Here is a 25,552-nt window from a genome sequence, read left to right on the forward strand (position 1 = left end):
AAGGTCTGGAAGAGTGTTACCAAGAAAACCCCCTGTTGTCATTCAAGAAACAAGATCTGATCTTCAAAAACACAAAAACCAACCAGAAGAAGGGGAGACATCTCTCCCTTAGAAAAAGAATAAACAAACTAAATATGTTACAATAAGCACTCCCACCATAGAACAACCCTCGGTATCAATTAGACCACCTTTCCTTGAACGGTTGAAAATTCATGAAGAAGAAGAAAAACAGATTATCTTGCCTGATTACAATATGATGGATGAATTGAGAAATGTTAATATTAAGATTCCTTTATTACAAGCCTTAAAAGAAATACCAATTTTTGCGAAAGCAATTAAGGAACTAAGTACACAAAGATCGGGAAGAAAAAGGAAAGCCATAAAATAATTCAGCTAGTTGGAAAAATTGCTGACATTATTATGGGGAAAACGGCAATTCAAAAATATTTAGATCCAGGAAGCCCCATTGTAAAAATTCACATCAATGGAACTGAAATACCGAACACACCGATTGATCTAGGAGCAGCCATAAACATAATGAGTAAACAAGTTATGGACACACTTAGGCTTCCTAACCTTCAATACACACCAACCTTATTGCAATTAGAATAGAGGTCTATGACTAAACCTGATGGTGTGTTGGAAGATATTTTTGTATCCTTAGATTCTTGGGAATATCCTATTGATTTCATGGTCTTAACACCCAAGAATAGTTTAGGAGGACATCCATTAATTCTAGGAAGACCTTGGTTAGCTACAGATGATTCTTTCATCGGTTGTAGATCAGGTGACATGTTTATCTCAAATGGAAATTCCATAAAGAAATTTACATTATACCCTCCTGTAAGGACAACAATAGATACAGAAACTGAAGAATGGATAGAGGATGAAGAAGATATGCAACCTATTTTTACTACTGAACAAGTAAGAGAGGAATACCAAATTCTAGATCTTCTAGAAAATAATGAATCTTCCTCACATTATTATCGTAGTCACAGGTATCATTGCTCTCCATGGAAAAAAATGGGAATTCCTTGATAGAAATCTTTCCAGGGAAAACCTTGAATGTTAATAAAAACCTGGAAGAATTGCAAAAGAATCAATTGATAGAAATTTTATAGAAACATTCTTATGCTTTTTGCATGGGAATACACTGACATGAGAGGGATTGGTTCTAAAACTTGAATACATCATATCTACTTTGAACAGAATGCAAGACTGGTTAGACAACCTCAACGGAGAATGAACAAAAATTTAAAAGAAATTGTTGAGGAGTTGCAGAAATTGTTAAATGTAAATTTCATCTATCCAATATCCGACAGTCAATGGGTTTCACCCCTAGTAATCGTTCCTAAGAAAACCAGAAAATGGAGAGTATTTGTTATCGGGAAATCTAGTGTCCACTTGGAGCTGCTAGTCCCACTAAGACTGGTAGCTATCTTAGAAACAATCAAACTAAAACTACTTTCATTTTCCTTTGTGAAAGGTAGATAAGAGTGGAATGAAGTACACCAACCTCAGTCTTGCGCTTGTTTCCTTGCTCGATTCCTCTCCCTTCTGACAGATCCTTGCTGCTTCTCCTTCGTTTACCCAGCTTCAAAGAGCACCTGTGGAATAAAAGCAGCATAATACTATCGAAGAACAGAGATCTACCATCATAAAAAATATAGGACCAGATGTATATTAACCACAAAAATGCATATATTGTCAAACATACAAGAATGTGGAGGAAAACTTGAATAGCTTTATTAATATCAAGAACAAGCAAAGAGGATTACAACCAATTGTTCCGACCCAGCGTCACCCTCCAGCATGAAAGCCCTTCTTTCACCTCATGAAAATCTTAGATCGCCCAACACTATGATATTCCAACAAGAAACCAACAACACTTCCTTACAAGATACAAAATTCCAGCCTCTGGATCTCTGGGATGAGGGATCCATATATAGATGATTGCAGGGGGGTGAGTCAGCTTCTGGGATTTTGATTAGTGTCCTCTCTCTGGTAGTTCTTGATTCCACTTGGAGATTGATGATCTCTTACTCATCCCTGGGCGAATTCAGAGAGGCAAGTGTCATAGGAGAAGTTTTTGGAAGATTCCATGATCATCCACCTCGCAAACTGTCTCTGCCATTTGTCCACTCTCACCCATCACACCCCATAGAAGGGCTTTTTAGTATGCATCGCACCTCCCGTGTGCATTAGGTGGGATGCATCGCACTTTGACCATGGAGCAGGTGAGATGGTCCAGTTTTGACCAGTTCTGAGCAGTTTCCTGTGGAGAACTTCTGGGAGATGATGTAATCAGCTGACCTTGTTCCTTTAGGGTATGAAACAACACTTTTAGGGACTTAGGAGCCCTTGGTTTATGGACATGTTTGATTGAGGTTGCAGTGCCAAAAAATGTCTATAACAGTTGCCCCCTAAAGCATGAGGTCATTAAATCTTTTGATGTCGAGTGAAATGCTTTATCATGAGGATCCGAAGTTTTTTCGAGCTGGAAGGAGACCTGTAATAAGATACAATACAATACATTATCTTCATAATATTTGTCATGATCTAGCTGTGGCAGGCATTCCCAAGCTCAGCTTTATAAATTCATTTCCATGTACATAAGACAGACAACCGTCTGTGTGGGAGACTGATGATTATGATAGAGTCATCATCCTTTGATTCGGATGATCATCTGCGCAGCAACAATGTACATTTTATGTCTTTATTTTCCTGAATATATCGCAGCTCGGATGGATGAAATTAGATCCAGGGTCTTCAAACTCGTTTAATCTTCACTCGGACTACAAGTCGATCCATGTGAAAGATGTTCTCGAGTCAAACATGGAAAGACATCGCCTAATTACCAGCCAATGATGTAAGTTGTTAACGGGCGCGAGAGGAACCACTAATAATGATGATGACCCTCAAGGTACTACAGTAACATTCGCGTGGTGTGAATAAGGGACTTGGCGTCGAACACCGTGCAAAATCTTTCAATCGAAGGCCATTGATGTAAACCTGTCGCCGGAAGTGAGAAACTTGCCATTGAGGCATGCAAGCTTCAAAGTACTAAAAAGGTTGTTCCTGAGTCGACTTCTTGGATAATGAGCTGATGTAGACAAGAAGCGACCTGCCATAGGAGGGCCTTGATGAATCTCACATCTACAACACAGAACAGAGTAAATGATTTTGCAGGTGAAAACGATCTGATGATACAAGGTTCAGGGTGGCGGTCATGAAAGAATGGAGCGTGAATGTATTGCAACGGATGAGACACAGGTGAATTCTCTAAACGACTTCTCTTGAACATACTAGTGACACTAACATGGATTGGTAGCATTAACCCCAAATGTGGATGGTGTGATGGACCAATGGTGATATGACCGATGAACGGAACAACCCAACCTGACTCGGATGCGGAGTGAAAGTGTCATGTTCAAGAGTGACTTGCTACCAATAAAGTTTCTTCAAGTTTTCTTCCCAATTTTTCCCCAGTCATTGCTGACTAGTACCTCTTTATTTTTGTCAAGCTTGAGGAGGATAACATATGCTTGTTCTATAATTTTCCCTTCGGGCAAACCCGTCGCTATATTTTAACGAGCCTAGCGACAGTGAAACTCATTCTTGTCTGTATGGACAAGTTTGTCGCTATTCGATTTTAACGAGTTTAACGACAAAGATAACTTGGTCCTTTTCAATTTTAGAGAGTCTGAAAAGGACGTAAAGGAGACTCCAATAATCCTTTTTCGTCATATAATCCCTTAAGTCTGAAAAAGTATAAAATAATACAAAAGGGATGAATTTTCGATAGTTTTAACAAGCCGAACAAGACAAGCGCTCGATATTTTTGTGTAATAATCCCTCAGGTCCAAAAAAATTAAAATCTAGAGGAGGGATAGCAATTCCGATCGCTTTAACGAGGTGGACAAGCCAATTTCTCGTCAATCTTTTCATATTTTACGAGTCAGATGAAAAGAGCTTAAAGGAGACTCGTTTTTTGAGGAACGAGTGATAATTTCGGGTAGCAGCTGATTCCAAGTAAGGTTTGGAATTATCCAATCATGGCCAGTGTCACAAGGATGGCTAATAGAATCACTCGTCGCAGATGTTCCTCAAAAAGGGGTAAACAATCAAATGGAGGTGTATGATCAGCTAAAAAACAGAGTGGAGGTGATGATGAGAACACTACCAAGGCTCAAAAGCTGATGATAATGCATTCACAATGGTTGTTTACCAGAGATTGGTTCATTTTTTTATTTTTATTTTAATGAGCTTAAACTCCCGGGGAAACATTTTCTCATTGCTTAGGTTTAATTTTTAATGAGCTTGAACTTTGCGTAAAACTGTTCATGGCAGGTTTATTTTTTAACGAGCTTGAACCCTGTAGTAACACTGCTCGTGATGAGTTTTCATGCCCCCAGCATAATAACGCAAATCGAGGTGCATGCCCCCCAGGCTTCATTGCATTCAACGCGGTGGTTGGAATGAAGGTTTACCTTCGAGATCTTTGAAAGTCTCGGCTTGGATTTTATGAGATCATAATCAAAGACTCGATTTGGAAAGGGAGTTGTTTCATTTTTTAATGAGGTTGACACAGTAAAGGAACTATCCTCATGACTCCTTGTTTCATTTTTTAACGAGGTCGACACGAGATAAGAACTGTCCTCGGAATCCACCGTATTTAAAGTATTTGATAGAAAATCAAAAATTGAGGGATGATGAAGGTCAATAGGAATATCTTCTTTGTAATCCAGAAGATGGGAACGATGGTGGTAATCTTCCCATGGTGCCCTGTCAATTATCATTGACTGAACAATTCCTTCGTCTGTATAATGTACTTGTGACCAAGGATCTGAAGGAGTACCATATTCTTTAGACCTATCTATCCAAACGCTTGATGAGCGTTGATTTGGGTTTGCCTCCCATACCGAAAAAATTGATTGCTACAAGATTTCTATTGGGATTGGAGGCGATACCTGCAGATGATCTGTTTTAATATCGTTTTCAGAGATCTTTTGAATAGAAGATATCATGTTGCAGGTTCCCACTATTTCCACTTCTGCTAGATTGATTGGAGGCAGTAAGGAAAAATTCCCCATTAATACAGGGTCTTTTAATGGGCCTACTCCGATATTTTGAAGCGAGTGAGGGTTCCGTGGATCATCAGAATGCTTCCCGTAACTTGTGAACTCTTGGGGAGAAATGTATGTTGGTCGACGATTGTAATTCCTCCTTGAAAGGGGAATTCAATCTTCCTGAAATAGGTTGACACAATGGCTGCCATAGCATATATTCAAGTCCTTCCCAGTAGGACGTTGTAATCAAGGTTTTCGTCAATTACTTCAACATCTATTTCTACTATTTTTCCCCCCAGTTCGACTTGCAAGTTACTTAAAATACCGTACGGGGTGTATGTTCGTCCATCAAATGCTTTTAATGTTTTCGAAGATTGCGACAAGGATGGAGATCCTAAATTTTTCCAGCAACTCATCGACATAATACATGTAGATGCCCCCTCATCAATAATTGTTCGATGAACAGTTTTGTTGAGGGCTTTCACTTGAATAAGGAAAGCTAGTTGAGCTGGTAACTGAGGGTCATATCCTTTGTGATTAAAGGACACAAGATTGGAATCCGTTGGGTCAATCCCACCTATCGTTGATAATAAAGCCTGCTTTTAAGAGGGGAAATTTTGCGGTACCTCAAGTGTCGACATAGCGGATGGCGATTGGGCCAGATCCTCCACTATATTATAATGTTGTGCCGCTCTGGCACGAGGATTGAATGTTGATTTGTGTACTACTCCCTTTGGTGGCTTTATCGTTAGTTCAGGAATGATCGGTGGCACAACTTTGGTCGAAGTTGTTGTCGAACTACTGGGTTGATCATTGGCCTTGTTGTCCGACAGCCGTGGATTCCTGTAATCTTTATTCCTTGTCGATATCAAAGCATGATTTTGTTGCTTTGAAACCGACAACATTAGCACTTGGGATGGGGAAGCATTGTCACTAGCAACCAGATTTGTTCCTGGATTTGGAAACATATCAGTCAATACTGCCGAGGTTTTTGAACTCTTGAAGAATTTTCTAATCTCAGCTTTATACAGACACTCTCTTGTCCAATGATCCTCATCACATATTAGGCATGGACGATTTGGTTTCCTATCTCCAGAAGGGTTTGCAGAAGATTTTTCAGGGGACGACTCTTCCTGTTTCTTCTTCTTCCCTTTCTTTTTCTTCTTGCCTCCTGGTTGCTTGGTTTCTTTGCCTTTTTCAGTCAATACGGCATTTACTTCTGAGGCGAGAAGTTCTTCATTTGCATTTTGACCTACAACCGTACGGGCTTTCTTTGACTTAGCCTTTACGGTTTTCGTGCTGGTCGTTCCTATCACGCCATCCTCGGCATGAGAGTCTTTGTTTGATTTAGGAGATGGAGGAACGGAAAATTCCAGTCTAGGAGCATCAGGGATTTTATCGTAGAGCGTGCCAGACTGAGTATAGATTAAGTCTAAATATTGCGCACGAGCAATTACTTGCTCTTCAGTGACGACTCCTCCCTTTGCCACATCTTCCGTAATAGAAGGTAACAACGACTTAATAAACCATTCAGCCAATAGCTGATCAGGAACATATGTTTTTACCATTCTACGACGACGTCGCCACTCATGAATATGATCAGATATGTGAGTGGCCGTCGTTTGCTTGAAATTGGTAAGAAGCTCTGTTCCTATTTCGTACCTTATGGGTAACTGAAAATGGGTTAAAAAGGTTGTGGCTAGGGTACTGAAGTTATCAAACGAAGCTCTAGGAAATTCGATATACCATTTTGTTGTCGGACCAGTTAACATTCACTGAAAAAGGCGAAGCCTGATCGAATCATCATTTAGAGTGTTAGATGAACACCATAGGTGAAAGGTCATCACATGATTCGATGGGTCTTCACCCGGATTTCCATTAAATTTAGGAATATCTGACGAAAGTTTATGAGGAATCGTTGGCCACTAAGGGGCATAAGCGATTGGATCGTTTGTTAGCCGGTTTAGATCTGGTAACTCTAAAGTTGCCACGAAGGGAAACTGTTGATTCAGGTTTGGCGAAGCGTACCCAGGATAAGATGGGATTGCCTGAGCAGTGGGTCTTTGCATACCAGCATAGTGCATTTGATGCTGATAGCTTTGATAAGGTTGATGGGCATAACCATTATGAAATGGTTGATGTTGTCCGCTTTGAATATACGACTGCCCATTACTTGCAAATACTTGGTGCTCAGATCCTTGGTAAACTTGTTGGAATTGTGGTTGTTGATATTGCACCAGCCATGGTCATGAGACCATGTGCTGTTGCCCAATACTGGTTGTTTGACCGAGATGAGGGGTAATGGTACCCGTTTGAGCCTAGGTCACTCCAGTTAAGGAGCCACAAACCGATGGTTGTGGTGGTGTCGCAGGGACAAGGGGCTGTTGGATTGCGACCTGAGAGACTTGAGGTTGGCATACAACAGGTAACACTTGTACTTGCGACACCGTCACAATAGCCGGTGTAGTGGGGATATTTGACATAGGCTTACTTTGTTGCATTGAGTATACAACTCTTGGTTGTTGAGGCAGTATTGGTATCCAACCACTGGATGTAATTCCCGCAAAACCTGAGTTCTGTTGTGAACTCTCGTATTTTTGACCTCCCGGAGGTGACAATGAAAGGGCATATTTCCCTCCATACGGCGGTAATCTGGTGCTTAAGGGAATTATTTGCCTTTGAGGACCGAACTGTCCAAATTGACATTGCGAAGGATCAATTTGCAGAGACTCAACATAAGAGATTCCAGATATTATTCCGGATGAACAAACGGGAATAGACCATACCGTTGAAACAGCCCCTGGATGGATCCCATCCAGTGATTGAGGGCTAGTTGCGACAGATGGTACACCGGTGAACATTGTTGGAGTAGAAGCAGGAAGTTCTGCCGCTGCTGTGTCAGATGACACAGTCCTAGATGTCGACGGTTGTTCAGACATATCTTGTCTATCAAAAAGGTTTCCTAGCGATTCTACATGAACTTCCAATAACGGTAGACTAATTTCCGATGAAGAAGGATATAGAGTGACCCCTACTCCAAATTTCGATGGAGTACTAGATGGTGGATCCTCCCCAATCTCTTCTATAGCAATCAAACCAGGTGGAAGAGGTAGACCGTCAAGTCTGTAAAATATTTCCGGTGCCGAAGAAGGTATAGATTCTGTAGCGAATGATGTTTGGGGAACAACACCTTATGAATCAACTATGGATGGAGCCAGTTCAGGTATAGAAGTGTTTACCTTCACACTAGGATCAGTTCTACTATCCTCTTGTGGCTGCGGAACTTCTTCTGTAAAGGCAGGGGTACCAGAAATGTTTGGAGTAACCGGAGTCTCCGAGGGTGTCGGAACACTTGTTCCAACCTGATCAAGGGACTTTGAGCCGGTTAAACGAGTTCGCTTTGTTTGGAATAGTTTTGATTCTGGGAACAAAGACGGTTGACTCGTAAGTCTCTGCGAATGATGGGGTTTCAATTGACTTTCTTCCACGATTGCGGATTACTCGATCAACTAAAAATAAAGGGGAAAATGTTTTCGAATTAAATGAATTTTAGACGCTTTGACACAACTTGTTTTTTCAATTTTTAAGATTCGAGAAAAAACAAAAGATGACTCTAGTCACCTTCGATTTTTAATGAGCATGAAGTGACAAGTGCTCAAATGGACCTTTTCCTTTAAGGAGTCTGAAAAGGAATGAAAGAGACTACTCTGGAAATCTAGACAGAGGGATTACCAAACCAATCACAAAACTGCAAAATACTTTTTACAGTACGGCAGTCAATCTTCCCGAATGTTGTGTTCAGTGCATTGCGATCGATAGGGCAGCAGACATGGCTTCCTATGGATAAAGGATATAGCCTATTGTGGTCTCCCAATATATACTCGACGGTACATGGGAGCACAAGTCCGTACTGGCACTTGTCATCTCAAAGAGGAGGAATCACCCAACCAACAATGAAAGTGACAGTTACGAGGCTTTACGACGCCGGAATACGTCTCTAGCCTAGACTTCTAGATGTTGTGCGTTAGGTTCCAAAGCGTTTCTAGGTTCATTAAATTTATTTTACAGATGATCTTTCTTAAGAAATTTTCCTTTCAGGTTCACCGCGTGATGTAGATGTACAATTCCTAAAATGCAATCTAGGATGATAAACAATCATTTAATCTTCTTTTTGCAATGAAAATCCTAGTTACTAAAGAAAGAGAGATGATATTCTTTCAACATAGAGCAGAGAGCACACACTAGATGCACTGTCCTAAATCAAACCAACAAGCAGTCTAAATGCAAATGCACATGCATGTATTTGTTTTCAGCTTTCTTAATGTGTGAATGACAAGAAGAATGCTAAGTACAAATCTGAATTATCTTTTCAAAGCGACAGTACTAACAATTTTCTATTCAAAAACAAAAGGAAGATAATGATGACACTTTACTATTTTGAATTGAAAATTGCTTTCGACACTTGAAAAACTACTAATTCAAATCAAATATAAGAGTAACTGTATAATCGACCATCAAGAACGATAGAATTCTTTTCCTTGACTGAAAATGACACTTGCGACACTTCCAAATCAAAAGACAACAGTTCGACTATGCTACTACTTTGTAAAAGAGAACTGAAAATGGCGGAAAATACACAAAAACATTCAGAGTTCTTTGCACAATGGAGGTGGAATGATGGAAAGGAAGGGGGTTTCCACAGTGGTATACCGATCACAAACAAGAGAACTCCTGAATAGAGCTGAAAAGAGTGAAGAAAAACCAAAACCTGGAGGCAAAATTAGCCTTTTCTGATCACCGCACCTGTAACACAGGGAACCAGGGATGCATCCCACCTACTGCACATGGGAGGTGTGATGCATACCGGTTTCCTTCAAGAGAGGGTGCAATGGTACCAGGACGAGACTTTACTTGGCTCTTGGTCACAGTTTGCAGCTCAATTCAGGGATTTAGGTCGAGCAAATGATGTACAGTAAATAGAAATCACAGGGGCTGATCTAATGAGGTTACTAGAGCCACCACTAGGGCAATTAGAAATCTTGTAAATCGATTGTTCAGTTTATAAACAAAACCCGGAGATAGACTGAAGCAACATTGATCTACTTTGCACTTGCATAGAAAATGCAGTTCGAAGGCTAGCTGGCTTGACTTCAGGCTCCGTCTATAAGTTTATAAAACAAACAAATATAGAAAAACAAACAATCTATTCGCTCCCCATTGGAGTCTCCATTTTGTTATCGGGAAATCTAGTGTCCACTCGGAGCTTCTAGTCCCACTAAGACTGGTAGCTATCTTAGAAACAAACAAACTAAAACTACTTTCATTTTCCTTTATGAGAGGTAGATAAGAGTGGAATGAAGGACACCAACCTCAGTCTTGCACTTGGTTCCTTGCTCGATTCCTCTCCCTTTTGACAGATCCTTGCCGCTTCTCCTTCCTCTACCCGGCTTCAAACAACACCTGTGGAATCAAAGCAGCATAATACTATTGAAGAACAAAGATCTACCATCATAAAAAATATAGGACCAGATGTATATTAACCACACAAATTCATATATCATCAAACATACAAGAATGTGGAGGAAAACTTGAATAGCTTTATTAATGTCAATAATAAGCAAAGCGGATTACAACCAATTGTTCTGACCCAGTGTCACCCTCCAGCATGAAAGCCCTTCTTTCACCTCATGAAAAGCTTAGATCACCCAGCACTATGATATTCCAACAAGAAACCAACATCACTTCCTTACAAGATACAAAATTCCATCCTCTGGATCTCTGGGATGAGGGATCCATATATAGATGATTGCAGGGGGGTGAGTCAGCTTCTGGGATTTTGATTAGTGTCCTCTCTCTGGTAGTTCTTGATTCCACTTGGAGATTGATGATCTCTTACTCATCCCTGGGTGAATTCAGAGAGGCAAGTGTCATAGGAGAAGTTTTTGGAAGATTCCATGATCATCCACCTCGCAAACTATCTCTTCCATTTGTCCACTCTCGCCCATCGCACCTCATAGAAGGGATTTTCAGTATGCATCGCACCTCCTGTGTGCATTAGGTGGGATGCATCGCACTTTGACCATGGAGCAGGTGAGATGGTCCAGTTTTGACCAGTTCTGAGCAGTTTCCTATGGAGAACTTCTGGGAGATGATGTAATCAGCTGACCTTGTTCCTTTAGGGTATGAAACAACACTTTTAGGGACTTAGGAGCCCTTGGTTTATGGACATGTTTGATTGGGGTTGCAGTGCCCAAAAATGTCTATAACAGTTGCCCCCTAAAGCATGAGGTCGTTAATCTTTTGATGTCGAGTGAAATGATTTATCATGAGGATCCGAAGTTTTTTCGAGCTGGAAGGCGACCTGTAATAAGATACAATACAATACATTATCTTCATAATATTTTTCATGATCTAGCTGAGGCGGGCATTCCCATGCTTAGCTTTATAAATTCATTTTCATGTACATAAGACAGACAACCGTCTGTGCAGGAGACTGATGATTCTAATAGAGTCATCATCCTTTGATTCGGATGATCATCTGTGCAGCAACAATGTACATTTGATGTCTTTATTTTCTTGAATATATCGCAGCTTGGATGGATGAAATTATATCGGGGTCTTCAAACTCGTTCAATCTTCACTCAGAGTACAAGTCAATCCATGTGAAAGATGTTCTGGAGTCGAACATGGAAAGACATCGCCTGATTACCAGCCAATGATGTAAGCTGTTAACAAGCGCGAGAAGAATCACTGATAATGATGATGATCCTCAAGGTACTACAATACAATTCACATGGTGTGAATAAGGAACTTAGCGTCGAACACCGTGCAAAATCTTTCGGTCGAAGGCCATTGATGTAAACCTGTCGCCGGAAGTGAGAAACTTGCCATTGAGGCATGCATGCTTCAAAGTATTGAAAGGGTTGTACCTGAGTCGACTTCTTGGATAATGAGTTGATGTCGACAAGAAGCGACCTGCCATAGGAGAGCCTTGATGAATCCCACATCTACGACACATAACGAAGTAAATGATTTTGGAGGTGAAAACGATCTGATGATATAGGGTTCAGGGTGGTCGTCATGAAAGAATGGAACGTGAATGTATTACAGCGGATGAGACACAGGTGAATTCTCTAAGAGACTTCTCTTGAACATACCGGTGACACTAACATGGATTGGTAGCGTTAACCCCAAATGTGGATGGTGTGATGGACCAATGGTGATATGACTGGTGAACGGAACAACTGAACTCGACTCGGATGCGGAGTGAAAGTGTCATGTTCAAGAGCGACTTGCTACCAATAAAGTTTCTTCAAGTTTTCTTCCCAATTTTTCCCCAGTCATTGCTGACCAGTACCTCTTTATTTTTGTCAAGATTGAGGAGGATAACATATGCTTGTTCTATAATTTTCCCTTCGGGCAAACCCGTCGCTATATTTTAACGAGCCTAGGGACAGTGAAACGCGTTGTTGTCTATATGGACAAGTTTGTCGCTATTCGGTTTTAACGAGTTTAACGACAAAGATAACTCAGTCCTTTTAAATTTTATAGAGTCTGAAAAGGACGTAAAGGAGACTCCAATAATCCTTTTTCATCACATAATCCCTTCAGACTGAAAAAGTATAAAATAATACGAAAGGGATGAATTTTCGATAGTTTTAACGAGCCGAACAAGACAAGCGCTCGATCTTTTTGTGTAATAATCCCTCAGGTCCAAAAAGATTAAAATCTAGGGGAGGGATAACACTTCCAGTCGCTTTAATGAGCTGGAGAGGCCAATTGCTCGGCAATCTTTTCATATTTTATGAGTCAGATGAAAAGAGCTTAAAGGAGACTCGTTTTTTGAGGAACAAGTGATAATTTCACGTAGCAGCTGATTCCAGGTAAGGTTTGGAATTATCCAATCATGGCCGGTGTCACAAGGATGGCTAATAGAATCACTCATTGCAGATGTTCCTCAAAAAGGGGTAAACAATCAAATGGAGGCGTATGATCGGCTAAAAAACAAAGTGGAGGTGATGATGAGAACACGACCAAGGCTTAAACGCTGATGATAATGCATTCACAATGGTTGTTTACCGGAGATTGGTTCTTTTTTTCTTTTTTTTAATGAGCTTAAACTCTGGGGGAAACATTTGCTCATTGCTTAGGTTTAATTTTTAATGAGCTTGAACTTTGCATAAAACTGCTCATGGCAGATTTATTTTTTAACGAGCTTGAACCCTATAGTAACACTGCTCGTGATGAGTTTGCATGCCCCCAGCATAATAACGAAAATCGAGGTGCATGCTCCCAAGCTTCATTGCATTCAACGCGGTGGTTGGAATGAAGGTTTACCTTCGAGATCTTTGAAAGTCTCGGCTTTGATTTTATGAGATCATAATCAAAGACTCGATTTGGAAAGGGAGTTGTTTCATTTTTTAATGAGGTTGACACAGTAAAATAATGATCATCATGAATCCTTGTTTCATTTTTTAACGAGGTCGACACGAGATAAGAACTGTCCTCGGAATCCACCGTATTGACAGTATTTGATAGAAAATAAAAAACTAAGGGATGATGAAGGTCAATAGGAATATCTTCTTTGTAATCCAGAAGATGGGAACGATGGTGGTAATCTTCCCATGGTGCCCCGTCAATTATCATTGACTGAACAATTCCTTCGTCTGTATAATGTACTTGTGACCAAGGATCTGAAGGGGTACCATATTATTTAGAACTATCTATCCAAACGCTTGATGGGCATTGATTTGGGTTTGCCTCCCATGCCGAAAACGTTGATTGCTACAAGATTTCTATTGGGCTTGGAGGCAATACCTGCAGATGATCCGTTTTAATATCGTTTTCAGAGATCTTTTGAATAGAAGATATCATGTTACAGGTTCCCATTGTTGCCACTTCCACCAAATTGATTAGAGGCGGTAAGGCAAAAGTATCCATTAATATAGGGTCTTTTAGTAGGCCTACTCCGATATTTTGAAGTGAGTGAGGGTTCTGTGGATCATCGAAATGCTTCCCGTAACTTGTGAACTGTTGGGGAGAAATGTCTGTTGGTCGACGATTGTAATTCCTCCTTGAAAGGGGAATGCAATCTTCCTGAAATAGGTTGAAAAAATGGATGCCATAGCATATATCCAGGGCCTTCCCAGTAGGATGTTGTAATCAAGGTTTTCGTCAATTACTTCAACATCTATTTCTACTGTTTTTCCCCCTAGTTCGACTTGCAAGTTACTTAAAATCCCATATGGGGTGTATGTTCGTCCATCAAATGCTTTTAATGTTGTTGAAGATCGCGACAAGGGTGGAGATCCTAAAGTTTTCCAACAACTCATCGACATAATACATGTAGATGCCCCCTCATCAATAATTGTTCGATGAACAGTTTTGTTGAGGGCTTTCACTTGAATAAGGAAAGCTAGTTGAGCTGGTAACTGAGGGTCATATCCTTTGTGATTAAAGGACACAAGATTGGAATCCGTTGGGTCAATCCCACCTATCGCTGATAATAAAGCCTGCTTTTGAGAGGGGCAATTTTACAGTACCTCAAGTGTCGACATAGCGGATGGTGATTGGGCCAGATCCTCCACTATATTATAATGCTGTGTTGCTCTGGCACGAGGATTAAATGTCGATTTGTGTACTACTCTCTTTGGTGGCTTTATCGTTAGTTCAGAAATGACGGGTGGCACAACTTCGGTTGAAGTTGTTGTCGAACTACTGGGTTGATCATTGGCCTTGTTGTTCGACAATTGTGGATTCGCATAATCTTTATTCCTTATCGATATCAAAGCATTGTTTTGTTGCTTTGAAACCGAAAACATTAGCACTTGGGACGGGGAAGCATTGTCACTAGCAACCAGATTTGTTCTTGGATTTGGAAACAGATCAGTCAATACTACTGAGGTTTTTGAACTCTTGAAGAATTTTCTAAGCTCAGATTTATACGGACACTCTCTTGTCCAATGATCCTCATCACATATTAGGCATGGGCGATTTGGTTTCCTATCTCCAGAAGGGTTTGCAGAAGATTTTTCAGGGGACGACTCTTCCTGTTTCTTCTTCTTCCCTTTATTTTTCTTCTTGCCTCCTGGTTGCTTGGTTTCTTTGCCTTTTTCAGTCGATACAGAATTTACTTCCGAGGCGAGAAGTTATTCATTTGCATTTTGACCTGAAACCATACGGGCTTTCTTCGACTTAGCCTTTACAGTTTTCGTGATGATCATTCTTATCACACCATCCCTAGCATGAGAGTCTTTGTCTGATTTAGGAGATGGAGGAACAGAAAATTCCAGTCTAGGAGCATCAGGGATTTTATTGTAGAGCATGCCAGACTGAGTATAGATTAAGTCTAAATATTGCGCACGAGCAATTACTTGCTCTTCAGTGACGACTCCTCCCTTTGCCACATCTTCTGTAATAGAAGGTAACAACGACTTAATAAACCATTCAGCCAATAGCTAATCAGGAACATATGTTTTTACCATTCTACGATGACGTTGCCACTCATGAATATGATCAGATATGTGAGTGGTCGTCGTTTTCTTGAAATTGTTAAGAAGCTTTGTTCCCGTTTCGTACCTTATGGGTAACTGAAAATGGGTTAAAAAGGTTGTGGCTAGGCTACTGAAGTTATCAAACGAAGCTCTAGGCAATTCGATATACCATTTTGCTACTGAACCAATTAACGTTCGCTGAAAAAGGCGAAGCCTGATCAAATCATCATTTAGAGTGTTAGATGAACACCACAGGTGAAAGGTCATCACATGATTCAACGGGTCTTCACCCGGATTTCCATTAAATTTAGGAATATCTGACTGAAGTTTATGAGGAATTGTTGGCCACCAAGGGGCGTAAGCGATTGGATAGTTTGTTAGCCAGTTTAGATCTGGTTACTCTAAAGTTGCCACGAAGGGCAACTGTTGATTCAAGTTCGGCAAAGCGTACCCAGGATAAGATGGGATTTCCTGAGTAGTGGGTCTTTGCATACCAACATAGTGCATTTGATGCTAATAACTTTGATAAGGTTGATGGGCATAACCATTATGAAATGGTTGATGTTGTCCACTTTGAATATACGGTTGCCCATTACTTGCAAAGACTTGGTGCTCAGATCCTTGGTAAACTTGTTGGAATAGTGGTTGTTGATATTGCACCAGCCATGGTTGTGAGACCATGTGTTGTTGCCCAATACTGGTTGTTTGACCGAGATGAGGGGTAATGGTACCCATTTGAGCCTGGGTCACTCCAGTTAAGGAGCCACTAACCGATGATTGTGGTGGCGTCGCAGGGACAAGGGGCTGTTGGATTGCGACCTGAGAGACTTGAGGTTGGCATACAACAGGTAACGCTTGTACTTGCGACACCGTCACAATAGCCGGTGTAGTGGGGATATTTGACATAGGCATACTTTGTTGCATTGAGTATACAACTCTTGGTTGTTGAGGCAGTATTGGTATCCAACCACTGGATGTAATTCCAGCATAACCTAAATTCTGTTGTGAACTCTCGTATGTTTGACCTCCCGGAGGCAACAATGAAAGGGCATATTTCCCTCCATACGGTAGTAATCCGGTGCTTAAGGGAATTATTTGCCTTTGAGGACCGGACTATCCAAATTGACATTGTGAAGGATCAATTTGCTGAGACTCAACATAAGAGATTCCAGATATTATTCTGGATGAACAAACAGGAATAGACCATACTGTCGAAATAGCCCCTGGATGGATCCCATCCAGTGATTGAGGGCTAGTTGCGACAGATGGTACGCCGGCGAACATTGTCGGAGTAGAAGAAGGAAGTTCTACCACTACTGTGTCAGATGACACAGTCCTAGATGTCGACGGTTGTTCAGACATATCTTGTCTATCAAAAAGGTTTCCTAGCGATTCTACAGGAACTTGCAATAACGGTAGACTAATTTCCGATGAAGAAGGATATAGAGTGACCCCTACTCCAAATTGCGATGGAGTACTAGATGGTGGATCCTCCACAATCTCTTCTATAGCAATCAAACCAGGTGGAAGAGGTAGACCGTCAGGTCCGTAAAATATTTCCGGTGTCGAAGAAGGTATAGATTCTGCAGCGACTGATGTTTGGGGAACAACACCTTCCGAATCAGCTATGGATGGAGTCAGTTCAGGTATAGAAGTGTTTACCTTCACACTAGGATCAATTCTACTATCCTCTTGTGGCTGCGGAACTTCTTCTGTAAAGGCAGGGGTACCAGAAATGTTTGGAGTAACCGAAGTCTCCGAGGGTGTCAGAACACTTGTTCCAACCCAATCAGGGGACTTTGAGCCGGCTAAACGAGTTCCCTTTGTCCAGAATAGTTTTTATTCTGGGGACAAAAACGGTTGACTCGTAAGTCTCCGCGAACGACGAGGTTTCAATTGAATTTCTTCCGCGATTGCGGATTACTCCATCAACTAAAAATAAAGGGGAAAATGTTTTCGAATTAAATGTATTTTAGACACTTTGACACAACTTGTTTTTTCAATTTTTAAGAGTCGAGAAAAAACAAAAGATGACTCTAGTCGCCTTCGATTTTTAATGAGCCTGAAGTGACAAGTGATCAGATGGACCTTTTCCTTTAAGGAGTTTGAAAAGGAATGAAAGAGAATACTATGGAAATCTAGACAGAGGGATTACCAAACCAATCGCAAAACTGCAGAATACTTTTTACGGTACGGCAGTCAATCTTCCCGAATGTTGTGTTCAGTGCATTACGATCGATAGGGTGGTAGACATGGCTTCCTATGGATAAAGTATATAGCCTATTGTGGTCTCCCAAAATATACTCGACGATACGTGGGAGCACAAGTCCGCACTAGAACTTATCGTCTCAAAGAGGAGGAATCACCCAACCAACAGTGAAAGCGAGAGTTACCAGGCTTTACGATGCCAGAATACGTCTCTAGCCTAGACTTCTAGATGTTGTGCGTTAGGTTCCAAAGCGTTTTTAGGTTCATTAAATTTATTTGAGAGTTGATATTTCTTATGAAATTTGCCTTTTAGGTTCACAGCGTGATGTAGATGTACAATTCCTAAAATGCAATCTAAGATGATAAACAATCATTTAATCTTCTTTTTGCAATGAAAATCCTAGCTACTAAAGAAAGAGAGATGATATTCTTTCAACATAGAGCAGAGAGCACACACTAGATGCACTGTCCTAAATCAAACCAACAAGCAGTCTAAATGCAAATGCACATGCATGTATTTGTTTTCAGCTTTCTTAATGTGTGAATGACAAGAAGAATGCTAAGTACAAATCTGAATTATCTTTTCAAAGCGACAATACTAACAATTTTCTCTTCAAAAACGAAAGGAAGATAATGACGACACTTTACTATTTTGAATTGAAAACTGCTTTCGACACTTGAAAAACTACTAATTCAAATCAAATATAAGAGTAACTGTATAATCGACCATCAAGAACGATAGAATTCTTTTCCTTGACTGAAAACGACACTTGCGACACTTCCAAATCAAAAGACGACAGTTCGACTATGCTACTACTTTGTAAAAGAGAACTGAAAATGGTGGAAAATACACAAAAACATTCACAGTTCTTTGCACAATGGACACGGAATGATGGAAAGGAAGGGGGTTTCCACAGTGGTATACCAATCACAGACAGCAAAACTCCTTAATAGAGCTGAAAAGAGTGAAGAAAAACCAAAACCTAGAGGCAAAATTAGCCTTTTCTGATCATCGCACCTGTAACACAGGGAAACAGGGATGCATCCCACCTACTGCACACGGGAGGTGTGATGCATACTGGTTTCCTTGAAGAGAGGGTGCGATGGTACCAGGACGAGACTTTACTTGGCTCTTGGTCACAGTTTGCAGCTCAGTTCAGGGATTTAGGCCGAGCAAATGATGTACAGTAAATAGAAATCACAGGGGCTGATCTAATGAGGTTACTAGAGCCACCATTAGGGCAATTAGAAAGCTTGCAAATCGATTGTTCAATTTATAGACAAAACCCAGAGATAGACTGAAGCAACATTGATCTACTCTGCACTTGTATAGCAATGCAGTTCGAAGGCTAGCTGGCTTGACTTCAGGCTCCATCTGTAAGTTTATAAAACAAACAAATATAGACAAACAAACAATCTATTCGCTCCCCAGTGGAGTCGCCATTTTGTTATCGGGAAATCTAGTGTCTACTCGGAGCTGCTAGTCCCACTAAAACTGGTAGCTATCTTAGAAAAAAACAAACTAAAACTACTTTTGTTTTCCTTTATGAGAGGTAGATAAGAGTGGAATGAAGGACACCAACCTCAGTCTTGTGCTTGGTTCCTTGCTTGATTCCTCTCCCTTCTGACAGATCCTTGCCGCTTCTCCTTCGTCTACCTAGCTTCAAAGAGCACTTGTGGAATCAAAGCAGCATAATACTATCGAAGAACAAAGATCTACCATCATAAACAATATAGGACCAGATGTATATTAACCACACAAATGCATATATCATCAAACATACAAGAATTTGGAGGAAAACTTGAATAACTTTATTAATATCAAGAATAAGCAAAGAGGATTACAACCAATTGTTCTGACCCAGCGTCACCCTCCAACATGAAAGCCCTTCTTTCACCTCATGAAAAGCTTATATCACCCAACACTATGATATTCCAACAAGAAACCAACATCACTTCCTTACAAGATACAAAACTCCAGCCTCTGGATCGCTGGGATGAGGGATCCATATATAGATGATTGTAGGGGGGTGAGTCAGCTTCTGGGATTTTGATTAGTGTCCTCTCTCTGGTAGTTCTTGATTCCACTTGGAGATTGATGATCTCTTACTCATCCCTGGGTGAATTCAGAGAGGCAAGTGTCATAGGAGAAGTTTTTGGAAGATTCCATGATTATCCACCTCGCAAACTGTCTCTGCCATTTGTCCACTCTCGCCCATCGCACACCATAGAAGGGCTTTTCAGTATGCATCGCACCTCCCGTGTGCATTAGGTGGGATGCATCGCACTTTGACCATGGAGCAGGTGATATGGTCCAATTTTGACCAGTGCTGAGCAGTTTCCTATGGAGAACTTCTGGGAGACGATGTAATCAGCCGACCTTGTTCCTTTAGGGTATGAAACAAAACTTTTAGGGACTTAGGAGCCCTTGGTTTATGGACATGTTTGATTGGGGTTGCAGTGCCCAAAAATGTCTATAACAGTATGCATCGATTACAGGGAACTAAATAAAGCAACATTAAAAGACCACTTTCCACTACCTTTTATAGATCAGGTCTTAGACACATTAGCACAAAAAAAATATTTTTCCTTCTTGGATAGGTTTAGTGGATATAACCAGATTCAGGTAGCCCCTGAAGATCTAGATAAAACCACATTCACTTGTCCATGGGGAACTTATGCTTACCGAGTACTTCCCTTTGGATTATCCAATGCTCCAACAACATTCCAAAGAGCAGTCCTCAGAATTTTCTCTGATCTTATTCATGATTGTGTTGAAGTGTACATGGATAATTTCATAGTTTATGGAGATTATTTCAATGAATCACTTTATAATTTAGAAAAGGTATTAATAATATGTAAATAAACAAATCTCTCGTTAATCCATGAAAAAAATTTCATGTTGTTTAACGAAGGAATTGTTTTAGGTCATCATATTTTAAGAGACAGAATTAAGGTATACTCATCTAAAGTTGAAGTCATTTCTAGGTTATCAGTGCTAAGTTGTCAAAAATATGTTATAATTTTTCTTGGTTTTACTAGATATTATAGAAGATTCATAGAAAACTTTACAAAAATTGCATCCCCACTTTTAAATTGCTCACCAAGGACTGTGAATTCAATTGGGATTCTGAATGTCAATATGCCTTTAAAACTTTGAAAAAGAGAATATTTGAAGCACCTATCTTAAAAGGAGCTAACTGGAAATTTCCTTTCCATATCTCAATGGATGCTTCAGATTTAACCTTAGGAGCTGTGTTGGGACAAAAAGATCTTACTCCTTATGCAATCTATTATACTAGTAAAAATTTAACTCCTGTAGAGTTAAATTATACTGTAACTGAAAAGGAGTTTTTAGTTGTAGTTCATTCCATTAACAAATTCAGACATTACATAACTAGCTATGAAATTTTTGTTCACACAAACCATTCTGCCATTAGATACCTAATGAATAAACCAATTACTAATGGAAGAATAACCATATGGCTCTTACTATTACAAGAATTCAACATAACCATTCTAGATAGGCTAGGAAAACAGAACACAATTGCCGAATTTTTATCTAGAATACAAAATGATAATAATGATCAACCCGTAGAGGATAAATTTCCTGATGAATATCTTTTTACAGTATCTACTAAATCACCTTGGTATGCAGATATTGCTAACTATTTAGCTACAGGAAAAATGCCATTTCATTTATCTCCTAGAGAAAAGAGAAGAATAGTCCACAATAGCACATCTTATTCATGGATAAATGAAGATTTATACAAGACAAGACTAGACCTCATCATCAGAAGATGTGTTCGAGAGGACGAAATACCATAAATACTTAAAGCTTGCCACGATGAGCCATGTGGGGGACATTTTTCTGACAGCAGAACTACTTACAAAATATTACTTTTAGGATATTATTGGCCTTCCATTTTTAGGGACACCAACGAATATGTTAAGATAGTTGTCAGAGAATGGGCAAACCCACTCTTTCAAATGAAATTCCACTGCAACCACAAGCACTCATCGAACCATTTGAGAAGTGGGCACTAGATTTTGTTGGACCAATCAGCCCACCTTCAAAGCAAAAGAGGTATATTCTAGTATGTATTGATTATGTCACTAAATGGGTAGAAGCTAAAGCACTTCATTTTGCTACTGAAAATACTATAGTTTCATTTCTTTTTGAGGATATTTTCACTTGTTTTGGTGTTCCAAGAGAAATTGTAACAGATCAAGGAACATAGTTCACATCTAGATTAGTGCAGAAGCTTGTGGAGCAATACAAGATCAAACATCAGAAATCCACTCCATATAATCCACAAGCCAATGGACAAGTTGAGTCCACAAATAAGGTGATTGAAGCAATCCTTACCAGGACTGTATATCTACATAGAAAGGACTGGGTGGAAAAGCTTCCATAGGCTTTATGGGCCTAGAGAACTACATGGAGAAATACAATAAGACATACTCCCTATGAACTTGTTTATGGGAAGCAATTCTTACTTCTGATATAGTTCCAGATCCAGACCTATAAAACAACAATCTAGTTAGATCTTGACTTCTCAAAAGCAAAGGATGAGACAACTAAATGAGCTTGATGAAATCAAACAAGAAACCCTCTAGAGAACTAGCCTAGTTCAACAATAGAGATCTAGATGGCATGATAAGTACATTAAAGAAAGGAAATTTCATCCAGGAGATTGGCAATTACTCTTTGATTCAAAGTTCAAGAAATTTCAAGGGAAATTCCAAACCCATTGGCTTGAACCTTATGAAGTTGAAAGTGTTTTTGAGAATGGTTCAGTTAGAATCAGGACTATTTATGAAGAGAAAATTCCTCTATTAGTAAATGGACATCGACCCAGACTTTACCAGAAGCCATTGACAAAAGAGGAATTTGTTAAAATGTTCCAAGATAATTCATAACTGAAGATGGTCAAGAGGAAATCTTCTTCTTTTCCGCCTTAGAAATTTTTACTTAGTTTTACTTTCTAAAAAAAATAAAATAAATAAAAAAAGTAAATTATATGTATATATATACATATAATAAAAAAAGTAAAAAAAAGGGGGGTATAAACATGAAAACCAACATGTTGTTGGCAGGTTTATACAGAAAATTTAGAGTGAAAACCAATTTTTGTTGGCACTTCAAATTTTCCTTTCAAAAAGAAAATAACAAAGTTCCTTTATTAATGTTTTTTTTCTCAGCTGTAGAATCAACAAATTTCCATAGCTCAGACAAGTTTCTGTAGCTAAGACAAGTTTCTGCAGCCTAATAATTTTTTTTTGAAGCCTAAAAGGACACTTGGTGATTTGAATTGAAGGACAACTAACAGAGCAAAGTGCATGCAGGAGATCTCAGAATAACAAACAAGGTTAGCAAAGTGGATCACAGGTATGTGCTACTTTAATTTAGCAATAGGGATTGATATATTGCATATATGACTAAGAAGACATAGTACTGTCGAAAATTAAAACAAAATCATTACATTAAGGGGGATGGTTGCCTAACAAAACATCATAATCCATCACTTAAAAGTCATGTCACGTCCTCGTTCTGAATCCGCCGAAGTAATCACCGAATCATCATTTTAAATGCGCCCCAACGGTTTGATTCATTCCTATAACCCTTATAATAATCCACTTGTTCTTACACTTATCTAAGCTTTCATAGCCACTCTATCCTTCCACCACTTAGAAAAACCCTACCAACACCATTTTCTTGTCAAGGTAACCAGTCTTTGAGGCAAAGAATCCTCCATAATGGAGATCATTGTTTGAACTGAGCCAACAGGGAAGAAATTGTTGGAGGGATATCCTCAGATGAATGAGTTGCTGCAAAAGAAACAATGGTTGCATTTCATTGAAAAATTCAACGGTTTTCATAGGGAAGTGAAAAAAACATTTTCACGCTCATTTCATGGAACTAAAGCTGAAATAGGAGACATTAATATCACCATAACGGAGTCCATGATTGCGGAAGCTACTAAATTACCAAGGAGCGGAGAAAAATGGTTCAAGAACAAGGGAATTAATGGAGAATATTGGGAGGTCTTCCTGAAAAATCCAAATATGGACACCATTGTCTTCAAGAAAGGTATTCCCAGCACAACCCTTAAGAGTAAATGGAGAAATTTACTGCTTATACTTCAAAAAAAAATTCACCTGTGAGGGTCGGTTTGGGTATATGTATTTTTACCATGTTAGGATGATGATGCATTTTCTTGAAGATAACCAGATGAATCTTCCTTATTTTCTCTTACATAGTCTCAGGAACATGTCCACAAACTTTCAAAAGAGAATTCAATTTATAGAAAATATCATGTATCATCATGGCTTGATAAAGATATTGGTTGAGTTCCGTCTCTGAAGTATAGGGGATAACTGGGAAATTTTTCTGGTGAAGAAACATTTTGAAGAAAGATCCCCATAACAAGCCAACAGCAGTAGGATCCTAAGAGGAAGGAAGAGAACAATAGAAGTAATAAAAGAGCAGGAACCCCAGACTCAACCAGAATTATCAGAAGAAGAGCTTCCCATAGTGGATATTTTGCAGAAAATGAAAAAGGGAAATCTTAGAAGGAAGAAAGTTAGCAAAAGAGCAAAGGAAATACCACAAACCAGGACCCTTCCTCAAGAAGAAAAATCAGAAACTAAAAGAAGGAAAGCACAGGGATTACAAACCTCAGGACTAAGGAGGAGTACAAGGTTGAGCACAGTGCAACAGGCAGTCTCAAAAGCTACAGAATACATTGATCTTGAGGAAAATGAGCCAACTGAGAACGAGCCAACTGAAAACCCTAAAAGTTCTCCAAAAGGATCACCAAAATCATCACCGAGAGTGTCACCACCACCTTGCAGCTCACCTCTAAGAAGCCCAGTGCATAGTCTGGGTGTTGACCCTGTTCAACAGGAGATTTATGACTATATAGAGTCATTGGAAAGAAAAGAGACAACAACTAAAGAAACAATTCAAAGTCCTGGAGAAGGGAGAAATCAGTTAAATGAACCACAAGAACCTTCAGCCTCAAACATTTTAAAGCAAGAGATTTTTGAGTTGGAAACATTGAAAAGATATCTCAAGAATGAGAATCAAGCATTGAAGGCACAAAGTGAGATCCAAATTGCAAAAAGTGACAATCTCATCCTTCATTTGAGTTTGTGGAACAAAAAGAACAAAAATTTGAAGAAGGAAAATAGGACAATTCAAAGAGATATTATCAACTTAAAATACAAAATTCTCATGAGAAAACCAAGGATGCTAGTAGCTGCCAGAAAGAAGAAGAAAGTGAATCTTGGAGGTGATGATCAGAAGGCACAAGTGATTGACAATGATGAAGTGTATGAGGACATACAAAACCTCCAACATGGGGGAATGTAGAGTCCAAAGATTGTCTTACCTTGACATCCCGTTTTGCCTATATCTCCTCTCTTTTCTTATACTTATCACCTAAATAATGCAATAGACACAAGGTTTTTTTAAAGGTACGCAGTTACATGTCTTCCTCTTCATGATTGTCTATATACCCTATTGTTTTGTTAAAAAATGCATTCGGCTACGGAATTGGTCTATTTCTGTAGCTAATCTAGATTTTTGCAGTTGCCTTCATTGTTCGCAACATTTAGAAGCTCCAGCTTAGCGAAGAAATATACGGATGGATAAGGAATGGTCCCCTCATGGATTCCTTCCTATTCCCTCGAACCAATTCATCAAGATGATCGCAAGATATCACAATCAACTGTATTCATCAAGATGATCGCAACATATCACGGTCAACCCTAAAA

The sequence above is a fragment of the Pinus tabuliformis genome, chromosome 1_2, assembly GCF_031772625.1.
Source record: "Pinus tabuliformis cultivar Carrire ecotype Pingquan chromosome 1_2, CPIR1, whole genome shotgun sequence".
Taxonomy (NCBI): Eukaryota; Viridiplantae; Streptophyta; class Pinopsida; order Pinales; family Pinaceae; genus Pinus; species Pinus tabuliformis.